A 20,433-nucleotide genomic window follows, 5' to 3' on the forward strand; every position below is an offset into this window, starting at 1 on the left:
AGTGCAGCAACTTTTAACAGTAATCTAATTGATTCACCTTTAGTAACTGGTGCAAAAGTCTTGTCAAAGTCTAAATCTTTCCTTTGAGTGAACCCTTTTGCAACCAACCTTGCTTTATATTTTTGGATTTTGCCATCAGCATCCCTTTTCAGTTTGAAAAACCCACCTACAACCCAGACAGCGTTCATTGGGAGGTAGATTTACCAGTTTCCATATTTTATTTTCTTTCAAGGATGCTAATTCCTGTTGCATGGCAGAATGCCAATTTTGTGCAATCTCAGGTGGTAAAGCATTCACTTGTTCTAAAGACTCAGGTTCTGTGAATATGTGAAAAGCCTTTACTGTTTCAGCCTGAAAACGTGATGGAGGAACGCCTTTATTACTCCTCTGAGATCTGCGAGGTAATACAGGGCTTAAATTTTGACTCCTATCACTTTCCTGAGAAGCATCTATCTCATCAGACAGATCTTCAGTTTGCTTTTCTGGTTTAATGTCCTCATCAGGCAAAAGATCACCATCAGCAAGTCCTTGCTGTTCTCTTGTGGTGGTCAGTTCAACTGGAGAGCTAGAATTTAATCTCCCCCAGTTTTGTTCAGCAAAAGAAGCGCTTTTGCTGATTATTAATTTCTCTCCCATTATGAACCTGTAGCTCCTCTGGCTTTGTTCATAGCCAACAAAGATGGCTTTCTTTGTTGTGGGGCCTCCTTTCCTTCTCTGCTGTTTTGGAATGTGAACCCATGCAGTGCTACCAAACACTCTAAGATGGTTTACCTTTGGTTTCACACCATAAAACAAATGGAATGGAGTGTCCTGAATCATAGAGTTATACAACCTGTTCTGAACATAACAAGCAGTCGATAAAGCTTCTCCCCAGTACTTAAAACATAATCGTGAATCTTTTAACATGCATTCCATCGCATTTTGCAAGGTTCTGCCCTTTCTTTCAGCAACACCATTTTGCTGAGGGGTGTACGGGTTAGAAAGAATTTGTTCTATCCCCTCTTTTCCACTAGGAACCTTCTGAATTTGTGAGAAAGGTATTCTCCTCCTCTATCACATTGGAGTGCAGATACAGGCCTAGGGAATTTTCCATTTGCCCATGTCACAAAACTTTTAAATTTCTCAAATGCCTCATCTTTATGTTTTAAGATGTAGATAAATGTGTATCTTGAGAAATCATCAATGATGGTCATTGCATACCTTGCTTGTCCAAGACTTGGAGCAAAAGGACCAATAATGTCAGAGTGTACAATTTCCAAAGGTCTAGTTGTAACTCTGTCACTGTGCTTACTCACAGGAGCTTTCAGTGTTTTGCATTCTTTGCAAACTACACAGTCTAAGTACTTATTACAGGGTTTTATCTTTAGGTCAGCACACAGCTGTGGCATTTGTGCTATATACTTGAAATTAGCATGACCAAATCTCCTGTGCATCAGGTGTACACATTGGTCATGATATGGTGTGTTGCCAACTGCAGCCTTGCAGCTTGGCTTCCTTGCATTTTGCACAATGTACAAGGAGTCTTTTAACATACCAGTAGCACACAATTTCCCATTTTTTCGTATCTCACAACCATTTTTCTTAAATGTTATGATATACCCTGTTGCAGCCAATTGTGCCACAGATAAAAGGTTTGATTGTAAATTTGGCACATACAACACACCTTTTACAGTTTCTCCTAAGCAGGATAAATACAAGTCACCTTGTCCCATAATTTTGGTGACAGACCCATCAGCCAAAGATACACTTTGTCTTTCAGTTTTAGACAGTGACACAAAAGAGCTTTTACAATTACATAAATGACAACTGGCCCCAGAATCTAACACCCATACATCAGAATTACCCTTCTCAGCAACCTGTGCAATTTGGGTTGTCTGAAGAGCCTTCTTCTGTGTTGCCCTTGTGTTCTTCTGCTCTGTCTTTCTACTCTTGGGTCTCATGGCACAGTCTCTTTGCAAATGTCCAGCTGAACCACAAGTGAAGCATCGCTGGCTGGCTAGTGCTGTGGCCTCAGGTTCCTTTCCCTTTTCCCTCATTTTCTGGTCTTGCAGCTTTCCAAAAGAGATGGGGGGGGATCTTTCCTCTCTCTTCTCCCATTCAGCGAGTAAGCGCTGTGTAACATACGATGGGGTGAGGTCTGCTTCAGGCATAGCCTCCAGGGTACAAATCAGCGTGTCCCACGTTTCATTTAGTGAGGACAGGAGGATATAGGATTTTGTGAGAGGTGTAAATTCCATTCCTCTCTCCTGCAACTCAACAAACAGCTGCTGAATATAATGCAGGTGCTCAGGAAGGCTATCTCCTTCTGCAAGGTAGGCTCTGTACAGCTTTTTCGTCAGAGTAACTTTACTCCCTGCTGTTGCCTTTACATATAAGTCTCTCAAAGCATCCCAAAGTTGCTTTGCAGACTGCATGCCTCGCACGTGGACTAGCTGATTGTCCTCAACTCCCAAGATAATGGTGGCTCTAGCCCGCTCATCCTGTCTCAGCCATTCAGCACTGGGATTTTGGGGGTTTTGCTCACCAATTGGCAGCCAAAGATCCTCTCTGCGAAGATACATTTCCATCTTCAGGGCCCAATTCAAATAGTTGGTCTCTGATAGGTGCTCCAGAGGCATCGCTGAGGGCTGGGAGGTAGCCATGGCTTCTTCCTTCTTTTGCAAGTCACCTCAGCTAGCTTCTAAGTCCTGCAGACCGGCAGTTGCTGGAAAATCTCCAGGTGGCTCCAAAGAAAATCTTCACAGGTCTTTGCTACCTGCCTTTAAATTGTGCATGAGGTGTGGAGTTGATCTCTCTTTTCTCTCTGGGTTTTACTGGGCTGTTTTACTGGGCCCATAACCTGTTGGCAGATGCTGGGAAAGCCTTTAGCCCAGGAGAGGTCAAAAAAGTCACACACCAAGCATTTCTATAAAAATAATTTATTTACAGAAAGCAAAAACAAAAGCAAAACATTTAAAGTACGTAGCTCCCTTTGGAGCAAGCCTTGCTGAGCTACATTTCCAGCAGAGAGAAAAAAAAGCAAGTGAGAAGACAAGTCCGGGCAGGATTCCTCCCCTCCCCCCAGGCTATTTGCATGAAGCACGTGAGAGGAGACAATCACTTGCAACCTTTTCACCCGGCCAAATGATTAGGTATAATAGTAGCTTAATCTGTTAGTAGGAAAACCTCAACAGTATAGATGTCCGCCACCTTTTGCTGCAAAGGATGTAGTCAATCTGATTTCGGTGTTGTTCATCTGGTGAAGTCCATGTATAAAGCCGTCTCTTAGGTTGTTGGAAGAGAGTGTTTGTTATGCAGAGTGAGTTGTCTTGGCAAAATTCTATCAACCTATGTCCTGCTTCATTTTGTTCTCCCAGGCCATGCTTACCTGTAATTCCAGGTTTCATTTGACTGCCCACCTTAGCATTCCAGTCTCCTGTGATGAAAATAACATCTCTTTTAGGCGTGTTGTCCAGTAGGTGCTGCAGATCCTCATAGAACTGATCTACTTCAGCTTCTTCAGCATCTGTGGTTGGGGCGTATATTTGGATCACTGTGATGTTAGATGGCTTGCCCTGAATTGAGATCATTCTGTCGTTTTTTGGATTGTATCCAAGCACTGCTTTAGCCACTTTACTATTAATTATGAAGGCTACTCCATTTCTTCTGTGTGTGTATACAATATACATATACATATACATATATACATATATTATTTTTGTTATTAAGATGATGATGATAGAATGTTTTTCTTAGAGCCCTGACATTTTTTTTTATATTCTGCATTCATGGTATTATTCATGTATTATTTTTAATTTTTCTTGATGCTCTTTCTTTCTTTCTTTCTCACGCACACAAACATGTATACATATACATATACTGTACATATACATATATATTTGTCTGTGTGTATATATTACAGTGAATATTAATATTAATCATAGATACCTTTGTATAACTACACAATATCTCCATACTGGAAGAAAATATAGATATATGTCTCTGTGTGTGTATATACACACACATTTTCATATCTATATCTATATCATCTATATCTACAGTATACTATCCGTGTGTGTGTGTGTATGTGTAAAAAGAAAGGAAGAATGTGTATTAAGAAAAATGAAAAATAATACATGACCTAGAGCACTGATCATACCATGAATGCAGGATATAAAAAATATCTAAGGAAATTATTCTATCCTAATAATTTTGTCTACCTCAAAAAATGCATTGTAATTGTTGAAGAATTCCAGTTCTGCAGTTTCCTGTTTTGAACCTTATAGTCATAGTGTAACTAGAAAAATTGCATATCTTGATCTATATGTATCTGTATCTGTATCTATATCTATTTTTCAAAATTTGAGTTGTGTCATATTTTTTTTTATGGTTAGTACCCTGCAATCCAAGATAGTACTTGGATATATATTACAACCTAGACTGATCGAATGTTAAACTGCAAACGGGTGCAGAAATGTAATAGAGTTTGATACACAATAACCATTTTGATATGTTTCAGAAACAATGAATATAGTCTTTATAGATAATTCAAATAATAAATATTACTGTAGATACACCATGACCTTTGTAATTCCTGATTATAACATTGACATCTGAATTTAAATATCCTTCCAATTATTTTGTTAAATTGCTGAAACTGGAAAAGACCAATCTTCCTAAATACCTTTGAATTCCTACTGGGATATTTACTATGTCTCTAAGGCTTCTTATTTGATATTTTAAATAAAAGATACCATTCTATATGAGAGTGACCTTGGGAGCTATGGGGAAGAGATGCTGTCTAGGGAACAATTAGATAAAAGGGGGAGGAGCCTGCAGCTGCACAATGAGCACAGAAACTCAGAAAGAATTCTCTCTAACTTCTCAGGATGTAAAAAGAGATGGTGGGAGATTTGTACCTCCATACTTGCAAGATTCTGGTAATGTAGTCTTATAATAAAGTAGAATTAGCTCATCTGGTAATGTTTCCTGTCTGGTCTACCTGGAAAGGCTGGCACATTCCTTTCATCTTAGGAGAAGAGACAAATGCAGGTACTTTAGATTTATTCCTGGCTTCACAGTTTGAATGTTTTATTAGCATTCCTGTGATCTAAGTAACAACACATATCATCATTTTTCCATTCTCCTCAAGGAGGTGTTGTGGTCCTTTTCAATATGATGGTCTTTTTTTAGTTCCATCTTCTCTGTCCTTCATTCTCACATTTTCAGTTCCACTTTTAAAATATTTTATGACAATACAGGAATCATTAATAATTACTAATGTTTTGCAATTATTGCAAAACCATAGATTACATTTTTGATCTCATTTCTAATTATTTATTTTATAAGGTGCATACAGCATGATTCTTCATATTTTGATTTTTCTTATGTTGTCTGAAATATAATTAAGTACCACTAAATGAGAGTTACTTTGGTCTAGTGGTTAAGATACTTTACTAGGAGTAGGGAGACTTGAGTTCTGTGTCTGCCTTATGCATAGAACCCAACTAGGTGATGTTTGGGCCAGTCATTACCTCTCAGCCCTAGGGAGAAGGCAATGACAAAACATTTCTGGAAATGTAGCTAAGAAAACTCCATGGATGTGTCAAGTCTGATTTGAAAGTTAAAAAACATTAAATTTAATAGGACTTATTACTGTACAGTTATGATCAATGTTGTAGTCTTCTTATCACAGGTACTTTCATCCCTTTCATTCATCAGAGTGCTGTAATGTCTTTTGAATGACATGCAATACCTACACAGAAGGATTTAAAATATGGTGGCAAAGAAGGAGTAAATTGCTACTTTTTATTAATTCGGTTACTTAATTGTTAATGGTTCCCTACAGTCTGGTTTTCCAGATTTAAAATAAATTATGGAATTCATAGGCAAAAGCAACAACAAACAAACAGCAGCCTACTCTCCTCTCCTTCAATCTGGATGACAAAATATTTTTGGGAGGGTGTAGGATTCCTACTTTACCTTCCTGTCTAATTGTGTCAGTCTCTCTAGGAATACCAGATTAGAAAATCAACTCCACAGAAAGAACAGAACTATACTTTATTGAGATAGACTATAATAACAAATTCTTGGAAGTCTGACTGTACTGTATCTCCCCTCTTCTTGTGGTCAAATGAACCAGGAAGCATTTCTCTGAGCCATTTGAATATTCTCTTGTTTCCTAGGGCTTAAATAATGTCTCTACAACCTGCACAAGCCCTGAAAAACTGAGGATGGTACGCCTAACTTGTCTTCTTCCAAAACAATTCATATTAATTTTGTCTGAGTTTGCTCGCAGATATCAAAAGTGGTTATAGAACTGCATTCTATTTTTTTTTCTGCACAAACATAAGAGCAACTAATTTGGAAAGCAGCAAATAACTGTGTTTCATAACAGGGAGATCAAATTTGTATTCTCAGAATCTTGGTTTCAAGGAACTCTCTTCAGTTATTTTTTGCTCATTTTGTTACTTTTTTCAAAACTTTCCCCTACATTTGATAAATACATGTAAGTAATATACAGTGTCCTAAAATGTGCTACAAATGTAATAAACAAAAAAGCTCTGTTTTTTTTTTCCCCTGTAAGGTTTCCCCTTTACATTTTCTTGTGATACCAGAAGACAGAAAGAGGATTGATGCTTAGTCCCTTAGGATGTTTTACTGCTGTAATGGAATTAATAGACCTGATCAAATGAATGATTCATGAAGGCTGCACTGCTTGACAAAGCCTCCCAGTTGACTTCAGCACAGAACAAGAAACTTTTGGCAATTACAGGTATTATCTTTTCTTTGGATCATTATTGTTGTCTTCATTGTTATTAACATCAACTTGGGGAAAAAACCTTTGTGCAAACTGATGTTTGTTTTATTTGTTTTTTTTTTTTAAAGAATATTCCTAGCAATATTTTGAATAAAGTTGAATGCCAAGTTTTTCATTTAAGGTGAGGTTCTACCTTCATAGTAATTTAAAAAACAGAATACAAGTTTGCTGAACAAAACATGGCTGGCTGTTCACTTGTCAGTGAAACTGACAATCTATCTATCTATCTATCTATCTATCTATCTATCTATCTATCTAAATAAATAAATGGCAAAGGTTTTTATGCTTAGTCTATTCAGGTCTACAGAGTGAATCAGTAGCAGAAAATGCTACTTTTCAAGTCATTACATATCTGTTATAATGCATAGAACTTTTCTCCCAAATTCAGCAAACAGGACAGTAACTGGGTTCACATATTGTCCCAGTCAGAATGTTTCTTTCCTTCTTTCTTTATTATAAGACATAAGTAACACATTATATTATTTCGACCCAGTGGTATCTATGCAGTATTGACTAGAGATTATTAACACTCTAATGTTAGATAGTTTAAACCTTTAAAGACAGAGAAAAAAAAAGAGGTTTATATCAGTGTTAACTATGATTTGAAATGTCAATGTTAACAAGTATAAGGTTGTTTGAATTTTACTTCCAAAGGTAAATATAGCATTAAATCAATTGCAAATTAGAACAAAATATTTGTCATAAAATAAAGGTTTATGTCTTAAACTGAATACTTAATACTAAGGTTTCCACTGTACCTTAGTATGGTAACTTATTATTGTTTGTGCAAGTTAAAGACAAAGAAAAATAGAACAAAAGGAAACAAAAGGAAAAAAGGAAAAAGGAAGAGGAAAAAGAAAAGGAAAAAAGAGAAAGAGAAAGAGAAAAAAGAGGCTATTTGGTTTTTCTGCCTTTACTAATCTGTGGTGTTTATAAACATTAAGGTGCTCTTAGAAGCCAAACTGTGTTTATATTTGCTGTGCTGCATAATATATTGTATGTAAGGGAACCATTCTTGCTTAAATTTGGTTAAACTTCTGTTGTGAATATACAGTATGCTGTTAATTTTGTCATCGCTGCATATTCTCCAAGATTAAGTTCCCAATCAGATATCATCAAAATTTGTATCTTCCAGTTGCAACATTTATTCACACTGCTGTAAGCATGTATCTCAGTAAATTATGATATTTGTTGTTGATGTTTTCTGGGATTATACCTAGAAAGAAAGAAAAAAAATGATTTAATTTCAAATCTAATTTCCAAAATGTTCTGCATTATACTATATATATATTTTCCAGGTCTTTTATTATTATTATTTTTTTAATTTGTCCACTACATGTGGTAAAATATTCCTTCTGTTTCATAGCATTTCCAACATTTATTACTGTATGATTTATATATCTTGGAGATTATTAATGGAGTTCTGTACCATCTGTACAACATTTTGTACCAAGTTTCTTTTAAGTTGTAGTAAATTTTATGGTTTTAATCCATAATTCTTCCCATTCTTGTGTTGTGACTGTTTCTTTGAAATTTTGGACCCATTTTATCATACAGTCATTGTTCTGTCTCTGTGTTGTATCTAAGTAGGAGTTATATGTGTGCCCTAACATCTGGTGTTGGTTTTGTATGAGCATTTTAAATTCTGTCCTGTTACTTAATGTCCGTTCCTCATTCTTAAAATCAGATTTGATGCTTCCAGCAATCTGTAATACATCAGCTATGGTATTCTGGCCTTCACTGAATAATTCTTTCTCTATCTTTAATCTATTCATTGAATCTGAGTGGACCATGTCTGCATAAGTAATTACATTTTTCTTACTGTAATTATCTCCAACATGGAAGGCATTTGAAGGAAAAGCTAACAGTGAAATTGTTGGGCTCATAATTTTTCCTTGTAGAATTCCATGCTTTTATCAAACATTGTCTAATAATATGTCCTTTCAACATTTATCCTCCTTTGTGTCTCTGTACCATAAATATCTATGAAATCCATTAGCTAGGCTGGCTCCTTACTGTATTGATCTTTTACTATTCAAGAATTATCTCCTTTTTGTTATCCAGAACAACTTGCTTTATCATACAGTTTAAAATTTAAAAGGGCAAGACCATCTCTATCCTTAAAAACTTGTAATTTTTTTAAATTTAACTCTGGGTCTTTTCCCACTCCATATAAATTTGCTGATAATTTTATGTCTTGGGTAATACATTCATTTTAATAATTGCAATTAAACCTAAACAAGATGGCTTTAGATTCCTCTGCCTTTCAATTTCTCTTTTGATTTCTTGCCATAATTAAATATATTTATTACAGTCAGAATGTTTTGATATTCTAAGTTTATTAGAGGTCTGAATTGGTTCTGAACATTGACAAGCTTAATAAAGTCTTTCCAAGTTAGATTAAAAAGAATATTATGTTCAATTCCCTGCCTTTTTAAGTATAGTATGCCTGAGTTTATTCATGAAAACTATTTCTAATCATCTGGAATACCAAAGGTCTAAAGTTTAAATAGTAGTGTCCTTATCCTGTATTTCTGGGCTATGGATATTCTTGGGTTTTTTGTTTAATGCTTTCTTTTTAATATTTTCATATTAAAAATGATAAAATACATAATTCTGGTGTTGTTAAAAGAGGATAAACAGGTCTTATTTATCTTTCTAAAGATTATTTCCTAAAATGATTGGATTTGGAGGCAATCCCAACAAATACATTTTTTATAGTAACTTTTATTAAGTTTCAAAGAAAGAATAAAAACTACAATAAAAAAAAAACCCTACAAAAAAGAAAAAAAATACTTAAAAAGTGCAGAGACACAAGAGAAGAAAAATAAATAAATTTACAGGAGATGTGGCTTCTGACTTTTAACAGCAAGGATATACAAAATTTCCATAGTCAATCCCTTACTCTATATTAAACCAAAACACCACATTATCTCTATAAATCATTCCGCTTTAACACATAATAAAAATCACTAAGTACACTTACTCGTCCCCCTTATATTAAAATAAAGAAGAAGAAAAAAACATATAAACCTGAACAACTTTCTCCCCTCCAAAAAATAAAATATATTTAATTATTCACTTCCTACCACTATTCTATACATTTCTGTCTACTATAATAAAAATCAAATTGTCAGCTATTATACTTAATGGCATAACAATTTTAATAATCTCAATATTAATAAACACAAAATCTTAATAAACACAAAAAACAAAGCCAATTCAAAACAGTAAATCCAGATCTTTAAAGGCAAATAACGTCAGTCAAATCCTTAAAGCAAACCAAATAAATATTCTTCAACCCTCATCCAACTTCAAAATAAACCAGAGCAGTTACATGTTCCCAAGATATGCAGAGAGCTTTCTTCTTAAGAAAATCAAACAGCCCAGTTGTTCCCCTCCAAAATTCCAAGTTCTTTTCTTGGCATTCCATCAGGAGATCAATCCTACTTATGGCTTGCAGATCACTCTCACCCCTACATTTCTCCAATTCCATTATCCAATCTTCATCCAACATCTTGACAGAAAGCCCAATCTCAGTGTTAAAAGAAACCTGTCTATCGCTTTTAGATTCCTCAGCTTTATCCACCACATCCCCAACCTGATGGCACATTTTAGCTCTCATATTTTCCACAGTGTCCTGGATATCTTGCATAAAGTTTTGATAAAAGTCAGAAGATATTTGTTTGAAGTCCTTGTGAAGGTTAGAAAGAATCTGTTTGAAATCCTCCAATGTGTCACAAAATAGATTATGATGCCCCCTAGGAACTTAATCAGCGAAAGTCAAAGATATGGGAAAGTTTGAAAGTTGTTTACACAAAGTGAGAGTGAATAGCAGACTGCTGAAGGTTCAAATCAGCTGATTCAACTTGTAGGAAAATGCTATCTTCAAATTTAATACAAAAATAATGACAGGAAGACAATTATTTACCCAATCTTTGAAATTTCCTTGGAAGGAAAACAATATCCAAAACTTAAAACAAAAAGTTTAAGAAGTGACACCAAAAATAACGTTAAGCACCAAGAGAACGAGCTTCTCCTCACTGTAGAAAGCCTCTCTTGGGGTATGTATACTTAAAAGACAAACAAAGAAACAAAATGGCAAACCATTCAGTCTGCCATTCCTACCAGAAGCCAATCCCAACAAATATGGTGATAGGTTCCAATGATACTAAAACCCTTCTAAAATATTACTTTAAAAGTTCGAGCATATTTTTAATGTTTTCATTACACTGAATAAAAATAAATAAAAATAAAAACAGTTCTCAAAGTTTCTGTCTCCATAAAGTAGTCCTTTTTTATCAACAATATTTTTACCAAGGTCTTATTGTCATAAATGTTTTAAAATCTGAGTTTGTATTACAGAGATCTACAATATGATATTATAGGTTTTTGACACTGTTCCTTTAGAATTTTCCTCTGCTCCAAGAATAATTATTTTGATGTCCATGAGTTATTGTAGAATAGAGTTGTTTCTTTTTCTACTTCTTCTTTAAGGTTAGGGCTTCAGCCAATTTAATCTGAGAATATTATATCTCTGACTTATGTCTCCATATTATTATGGAGTATTATCCTTTCATGTATAAAACAGTATTTTAGTGTATGCATGTATGTTTATTTATTCATTCATTTACTTATTTGCTTGTTCCCATTTCTTTATCTGATGGTTCTTTGAAAATTCACTTGTAACATTTATGTTCTATAAAAGCTGGGTTAGGGCATTGTATTGTTTATGTCACTTCCACTGTGTACTCCAGGAAAGGATGTTATAACTTTTCTTCTTCTCAGATTTAATGATAAGCTTAGGAAATAAATTATTATTTTTTTTCATTTAGATAGTTATGCGTATCATATCAATCTTTTCATTGGTTTTTTATGTAATTGTTATTGTTTGTTGGTTTTTGATATTATTATATTTAATTCATTTAACCAATATAATATGTTGAGCTATTTTTCTGTGTTCACCATTAACTTTAGACTTTTTTCTTTTGTATTTCATGTGTGTGTGCGCGTGTGTGTGCATATGTTCTATTTCACTTCATAACTACCTGGCTTGGCATTATGTTAATATTTTCTATTAGGCAGCAATGGTTTAATATCTGGGTCAGATAAAACATAGCTTGGTTAGATTTGAAATCATTCCAAAAGTATTTTTATATTAAATGACATAGACAGAATAATTGGGCTTTTAGATTGAAGTACATCTCTACAGCCATGGAAGGTTCTTGGAAACCAGACAATTTCTCCCTATCTAACTGTGACGTTTGAATACATAGGAGCTGACTCAAAGGGGAAAAAAAAAGATAATTACTTTATAGGAACACCATCTGTCTTTACTGATGGCATTTTTCTGACATTAAGCAGAATTTGGAATGGTTGAAAGACCCACACCTGTGACAGACACATCAAATGAACCACCAGGGGAGATTGCAGGATTTTTTTTTCTTTACAGTATCCTGTGGCAGAGGTTCACAATATGAATTAAAAATATGATATTGTTTTGTCTACCAGCTCTGGATGATTTAGTACTTTGCATTGATTAATAGAAAATACTAATTTCCACTAACATTTATAGCTCCACTTTCTTCTAGCTTTGATTTTGGGGGAGCTTTTCACAGGCTTTGCTAACCAGAAGCAGAGCCAGAATCATCTTCCTTCCCATCTCCAGCAGGAGCTCAAATCCAGGAGTAGTTGTTCAGTAACCACATGAAAACCATAATAAACCGTAAATAATTCTTGAATTGAGAAACTTAGTTTTGCCAGTGTTATCGTATATCTTAATTTTCTGCCAAAATTCATTTTTTGATCCATTCAATTGTGTCTAGAGACTGCCTAGACAAGTCCCTGCAGTTTTCTTGGCAAGATTTTTCAGAAGTGGTTTGCCCTTTCCTCCATCCTAGGGCTGAAAGTGACTGGCCCAAGGTCACCCAGCTGGCTTTGTGCATGAGGCAGGACTTGAACTCACAGAGTCTCAGTTTTCAAGCCTGATGCATGTAACCACTATACCAAACTGGCTCTCAGAATTCAGTTAAAATGAAGTAAAAGAGCTTCACATAAAAGCCAACAATCAAGACTGTGGTAACTCTGTTGCCATTTGCAAAACAAACAAACCAAGAAACAAAAATAACAACCACCCCACCCCCCAAAAAAACTGACCAACCAAACCAACCAAAACAATCAAGCAAAGGCCCTTAATCACATTTAGCTTATCCCAAAAAAGCTCTAAGTTATTTGCCCATTTGTTTTCTTTTGGCTCACACTAGGTAATAAGTTCAAATATATAAAGAAGATCAAAAACATAAGTTGTAAATATTTCCTGAGAATTCTTGTACCAAGTAAACAAAAAAATGAGATACAAAATTTATAGGATTAGGTTAAAAACCTAATCCTATAAATTCCTAAAATAGGATGGAGAGATTATAGTGCTTAAGGTACCCCAAAAGAGAGGTCTAGGGCTATACTTTATTCTTCCACCCAACACTGGCTGGAACTGGCCCTAGAAGAAGGAGGAAAACTACCACAACACTGGGCCCCCCACTCCCAACCCACAGTATTGGTCATGAAGGATATCATTATTGGTGGTATCTGCATAATGTGACAGCCTAGACACTTAAGCAATGCCAGTCTAATGAAAGATACTAATGTTTTGCACCCCAGATTTTAGACTGTGGACAGCTACAGTTTTCAGTATCAGTCATGTTTTATAAGGAATTAAGTTGGCTCACACACTTTAGTGACTGCATGATTTTCTTTATGATTTATACTTTCTTCTTTGAATTCTGTCATTACTTTGATCCAACCTTAGATGCTTTTGTCACCCAACAGATGGCTGGCAAGTTAATGTTTTCCCAAAGTATATATATATATATATATATATATTTGTAGCATATATGACTGCTGTAAGCAAAAGATGAATTGGGCTTTGAGATTCTATACCTTTGTGTATTGGTAATGCTATATGCTCATACGACCTGTGTCACACTTAGTTTGCTGAAAATGTTCCAGATGGTAGGAATGATAAGAGCATTTGAGCATATGAAATTGAAAACACTTATAATCAAGAGCTTATAGGTGTCAAGGATTTTTACCCCCTTCCATGGTCTCCTACACCATTCCCAAAGATTCCCCAAACTGATTGTTGGAGGCAGGTGGAAGAAAGCAGAATGGAAAAGGAAAAGCTTCATTCTTTGTATGTAGAAATAGATCAGTATTAAATAGTTCAGGACCTACTTCTGATAAACTTGCAGTAGATTGGGCTGCTATTGTTCACACAGGATATGTATCTGGAAATCCTGATTTCAGTACAGTTATTAAAAGCTGGGGGGGAAAGTGGGGAGGGGGGGACGCCATGAGGTTTCTTAGTAGTTGTGCCAAAAAGTGGAACAAGATTAGAGTACAGGTACATATTATCCTAATGAATAATGAGGTGTGAAACATATCATAGCATTGTCAGCAAGATAATAGTGAATTATATATTGTTCCTGGATGAAAAGCAGTGTGACAAGCAGACTGGGTGCTGCTTTGTAAAAAAAAATGACAATTGACATTTATATTTGTAAAGTGCAAAAAAAGGAAGCCAAAATGTATTCATTAAGCAGCAAAGCATAAAAGAACATGTGGCTTCAGTGAAACTGTCATAATTTTGAAACTCTCTTGAGTAGAAGGCAAGCTTGATATGTGTGCGTTCGGTCTCTTCTCTTCTCTCTTTCTGTCTCAATCTGACACACAGATTGACATTAATATAATTTATCTGAACCTATAATAGGCACAAGATGCATGGATCTGAAGGAATACAGCAATAAATTGCTGCTCTATTTGGGCCTTAGCATGAATTTTAAAATGCTTAGACATGCTAGTAATATTTTTCATATTATAGATTTTTTTTAAAATGTCAGGATGAATAAAATCTGAAGATTTATTTGATTGCTATGACTAGCATGATGGGGAATTATTTAAAATAGTCCTTAAAGTTATATCCTTTAGGTCCTCCCTATATCATTATAGTGTTTCATTAAGCATCCTTTGATCTTCTTGAAGTGGGTAATTGAAAGGCAGAGGGGCCTTATGTGATGTCTTTTCCCACAGACATATATCCAACACCCACTTTAAAAGCTTTTCAATGTCAGGCAAAAAAATATTTCCCAGAGATTTCTATAGTTTTGTATTCAGTTTAATTAATGGTGCCCAGGCTTCCACTGGAATAATGGATTTTATGTTTCCTTAAATATTTATTAATCGGATTTTACTGGGTTTTTTTTTCCTTTTTAAAAAACATTTAGCAAATTATTTATTTGTTTATTTATTAAATTTACTCACTGCCCATTGACTCTGGGCATTTTACATGAAAGCCGGCTGGGTGACCTTGGGCCAGTCACTCTCTGTCAGCCCATCCACCTCACAGGGTTGTTGTTGTGGGGAAAATAGGAGGAGGAAGGAGTGTTAGGTATGTTCACCTCCTTGAGTTATTTATAAAATATAATAAAGGTAGAATAGAAAAAAAATAATAAAAATAATAAATAATTATTAACATGCCATAAAACAATATTTTAACTACATAAGTAATGTTGCAATCTATTCTTTACTTTGAATTTTTTAAGGATCATTTTGTCAATTAGTAGCCAGTCTTGGGTGCCACATGAATATTTGCAAGTGCTGTTTTGTTCCACTGAAAAAAATAATAATAATAAAATAAGCATATATTACACTCATTGTATTTCAGTCAACAACATGAATGTTGTGGGGAGGCAAGTTACAGGCCTGCAGTTGCCAGGGTCAAATTATTTTCCCTTGCTTTTATGTACTAGATATGTTTTTCCAGATGTCATCCATTCTTTATGGTTTTTTGCAGAATATCTATCCATCTATCCATCTATCCATCTATCCATCTATCCATCTATCCATCTATCCATCTATCCATCTATCCATCTATCCATCTATCCATCTATCCATCTATCTATCATCATCATCTGAGTATGGTCTCTGACCCACAAAACAGAACCGTTTGCATTAAAAAAAAAGAAATAAAAATGTATGTTATGTACTCAGTTACATTTCAGGAACTTGCCAAGCTGTGTTGTGACTGAAAAACACTTATGTGCTTTGTACGGAAAGAAGAGTACTAACACTTCATGCCTTCATTTCCAATTAGCCCAGCAGAATATTTGTAAGGGTAAGGGAGAGCTTAATTTTTAATGAAAAGGATAGTAAATGGATGTCATCCTCCAGTGAAGATGGAGGTTTTGTGGGATCTCAGCATGCAGAAAGGGGAACTTTAAAATGTCCTATTTCACTGTAAAATGGGTGTTTGTTTTTGCTTTAGAGTGAAAAGCTGCTGTTTGTGTTTGTGCATATGCAGCTTTGATGCATTGCTTTCTAATTCTGGAACTGCATTAACTCTTCTAGAAGTTTCTCACACAATGCTAGTTCATGTTCAGCTTGTTGTCAATGATCATAGCCAAGTCTTTCTCCAATGTAGTACTTCCAAAGCATGAATCCCCCATCTTATATGTGTGGCCTATATTTTTTTTCTCCCTAACTGTAATACCTTATATGCCTTCTTGGTTCAGAATACCTTTTTCCCCTCAGCCCAAACTTCCAACCTTTATAGATTAGACTGCAATTCTATTCTTCTTCTTGGGTGTTGGCTGGACCTCCCAATGTGATGTCATCTGCAGATTTGATAAGCCGCCCATTATCCCAAGGCATTAAAAAAAAAATGAATAATACTGGCTCCCAAGTCAGATTTCTGTGGGATCCCATTGGCTGGTACTCTTCAATTAAATGTAGAATTACTAGTGCTGATTCTCTTGATTACAGTTAGATAGCTAATTGTGGACTCGTTTTACTGTAGTGGTGTCCAAATCACAGATAACAGCTTGTCAATCAGAATGTCACGTGGAACCTTTTCAAAAGCTTTGCTGGTCTCAAGGTGGATTATATCCAAGCATTCCACTTTGTCAAAGGAAATGAGGTTTGTCTTATGTGACTTATTTTTGATAAAGCTATGCTGACTCTCAAAAACAATGGTGTTCTCTTCAAGATGCTTATAGATGGCCCCTTTTGTTGCCTGCTCTTTATAGGTACTGCTATTAAGTTCACTGGTCAGTAAGTAATTACTGGGATCAATTTTTTTCTTACTTTGTTTAAGATGATGACCACATTCCTCAGAGACAATTGAGAGAATTCCTGAGAGTTCTTCAGCTGGTTCCTTCTTTTTTAGGGTATATTATACCACTATTTATGTATACTGTATCTATGGGTGTGAAAAAATCATTTACACAAATACTAAAGACATGAGCACAGGAATATATTATTGGTGTACACTGGATTATCAAGATAGATAATGAGGAACATTGGTGTTCATGTTCTATGTAGCTGCTATGAAAATGTGACAACAGATAATTCAACTTGATGAGAAGGGTTCTTTATAAAATTTAACACTGTTTTCTAAATGTGTTTTATTTTTATTTTTAAATGAAGATATGTGTATCCATATAGGTATGTATGTATGTACTGTATGTATCAGTAAGTAAGCCCAATGAAGCTAGTAGGACTTACTTCTAAGTTAATACCCTTATAACTCTAATGATTGTCATCTCTATGCTGCTGAAGCTGTGTTCAAGTGATATGAACCTTGACAGAAATAATAATTTTCTTGTTGCAAGCAGCAGAACACTTCCAAGCTCAGCACAGATGAAACATTTGATGTCTTGCTGTGCTCAAGAAACACAGCATTGCTAGCAGCACGTTTTGTTTTATTTCTTTCAAGCATCTGACATGTAGATATAAAACAGAAGGAGAGAAAATGTACCAATCCCTGCAACTAAAATTTTGAATAAAGGATGTGACAATATATCTACTAGATCAGGCCAAAGGGATATCTAATTTGACATTCTAGGATACACTGTGGTCAACACAAAGTTCATAAGCATGATATTTCAACAATAGCCCTCTTCAGTGTTGTATAACAAATATTTGGTTACACTGCATGTGATTCAGAAGATAACATCCATCCTGATTAATGTGTCATAGCCTTGTTCTCTACGTATTTCTCTAGTGCCTTTTAAAAATATCTAAACTGATGGCTTTGATCATGGTAAACTCCATAGTTTAATTCTGTGAGGCAGAAAAGAAACTTCATTTTGTCAATACTGAATATTTCCATACTTAGTTTCAGTGGATGATTCTTTGTCTTTCCCAAGAAAAATATTTATATGAGCATTTAATGTGCAGTGCATGATTTTGTATATTTTTATCATCTCCCCCTTAATTCACTCTCTCTGTAGGCTAAAACACATTAAACATAGTACTATTTCATTGCAAAGGAAGCTGTCTTAACCTTTCAACATTTTGGTCACATTTCGCTGAATTGTTTCCAGCTGAATATCTTTTTTGAAGTGCAATAATGAGAACTGTTTCCAGTATTCCAGGATTAGTTGTATAACAACAATCCTCACATTCTGTTCCACTGTGCCTGGAGAATAGTTCATGGAATTTGTATAAGACAGGAAAAAACTTGCTTGGGGAGAAGATAGACATATGAACCACAATGGCAACGAACAGGAAGAAAGGCAATTTGTTTTGTTTTGTTTTGTTGTGCTGTTGCTGTGAACGACAACAAATTATGTTATCCAATCTAGTCACTGTTTTTAATCCCTTGAATTTAAACTTTGTTTGGGATATATGCATGTGAGGAGGTTGAAGAACATTCAGAGAAAATCTTCTGAAATGTGTATGTGCCATGTTAAACAGAGGTGAGAAAAACATTATATAGGAAATTATAAAAAAAAACCTTTTAAATTTATTATCAGAGTAATATGCTAATAAAAGGAAGTTTAGTAGAATTTGCACTTTTGTTCTGCCATGTCTTATAAAATATTAGATTTGGACTATGGGATTCCATTGAATCATCATTTTAAGTATCTTTCTTAGTGCTCTGGCATTTCAAATCTGCAGTACAATTAGGTTGTAGCTCATGATTTTATTTTCTTATTTACAATATTTGTAACAACAAAAGATGTCTCAAAAGGTCATCCATATAGAATGTGTTGCAGTCCAGACGAGCAATTATCATGGTGTGAGTTACCATCCTCGGCATATTGGTCCAGGTAGGGCTGCGACTAGTACAACAGCAAAAACTGCTCAAAGGTCCCTCTGATCATGGCTTTATCTGCTGTTTAAGCAGGAACTGAAAGCCTAGAAGAACCTAACTCATAGTCTATCACTTTCAGGAGAAGTGTAATCCATCAAGATTAGCCAGAAGGACTATGTTACAGGACTGGTCATTTGTTTATTGACAAACATCAACTCTGTCTTGATAGGATTTAAACAGGCTTGTTTCTCTCCACCAAGTCCCTAGCAAATTCCAGGCACTGATTCAGAATTTCTACAGTATAGTATCATTGGCTCAGCCAAGGATTGCGATGTATATTTGATCCCAAAGGACATCTTCCAGCAGTTTCATGTAGATGGTAAATAGTATAGGAAAGAGCTCTGAACCTCATGGAACCCTTTTAGAGTAGGCTTGAATACTCCTTACCCACCCACATGACCACTGACTCACTGCCCACTGAAGATAGGAACTGAACCACCATAAAATGGCACCTCCCATTCTCCTTTCTTGCAGGCAGTTCAAAAGTATACTATGGTTGATGTTTCTGAAGGCTACCAAGAGGTCTACTAGGACTAAAATGGGCATTGTTCCTACACTGAGAACATGATGGTCATCTTTCTATGCTGTAACTTTCTATGCTGTAACAGTACAGAAAGCTGTAGAATTAACTCTTTTTTTTTTTTTCAGAAAGGCTGCCCAGCTGATATTTCTCTGACTTTGCAAGTCAAAATATGCCCCACCCTCAAAATCAGACACTCCTGTACTGAAATACTGCTATTTCTAGATTAGCATGGGCAAAGACCACATTAAAGTTAGCAGGAAATAAGAATCAGGGAATAAAGTTAATCAAAGCACTACAGTTACTTATAAATGACTTTTTTCCCTCTTTAATTCATCTAGGCAAAAGTTTAAGTAGAAACAACAAAGTTAGAGAAACTTAATATAATAATAGCCACTGGAAAATATTTTCTCCAGAGCTGATATATAGCATAAAACTACTTTCTGTTTGTTTATCACAGGAAAAAGATGGTATGATTATTAGTGAAATGAAAGAAAAAGGTCAGGACCTTTTCATTCCCTTTCGAAGACTGCAAACATTTACTCATCATACAACTGATAAATTACTTCCAGTGTAATGTTACTTGCTTTACTGTGTGTAGAAAATCCTAGGAAAAAGAAACTAATTTTTTTGAACAATTTACTTTATATAGAAGAATACATTTCAGCCTGAAATAGTTGATCTTCAGTAGAAATAAAAACAGTCCAAATTGACAAATGTAGTAGTGTATCTGTTTAAATAACAATCATATTAGCTGAGTTTCTTTTGTTATAAAAAGCACAACCATTTTATTTGTAATTTTATTTTGCAATTTTCTATGTAAATAGATGGTTCTAAATTAATCAAAACAACTGTTTTCTAGTTTCAGCACCAACTCAAGGTGGACAGTCTACATGCCTTTATATATATATGCCCTTTAGTCTTTGAAAAGTCTGTTACTACTTTCCAGGTTTGATATCACTT

Source organism: Candoia aspera, chromosome 5 (assembly GCF_035149785.1).
Source record: "Candoia aspera isolate rCanAsp1 chromosome 5, rCanAsp1.hap2, whole genome shotgun sequence".
Taxonomy (NCBI): domain Eukaryota; kingdom Metazoa; phylum Chordata; class Lepidosauria; order Squamata; family Boidae; genus Candoia; species Candoia aspera.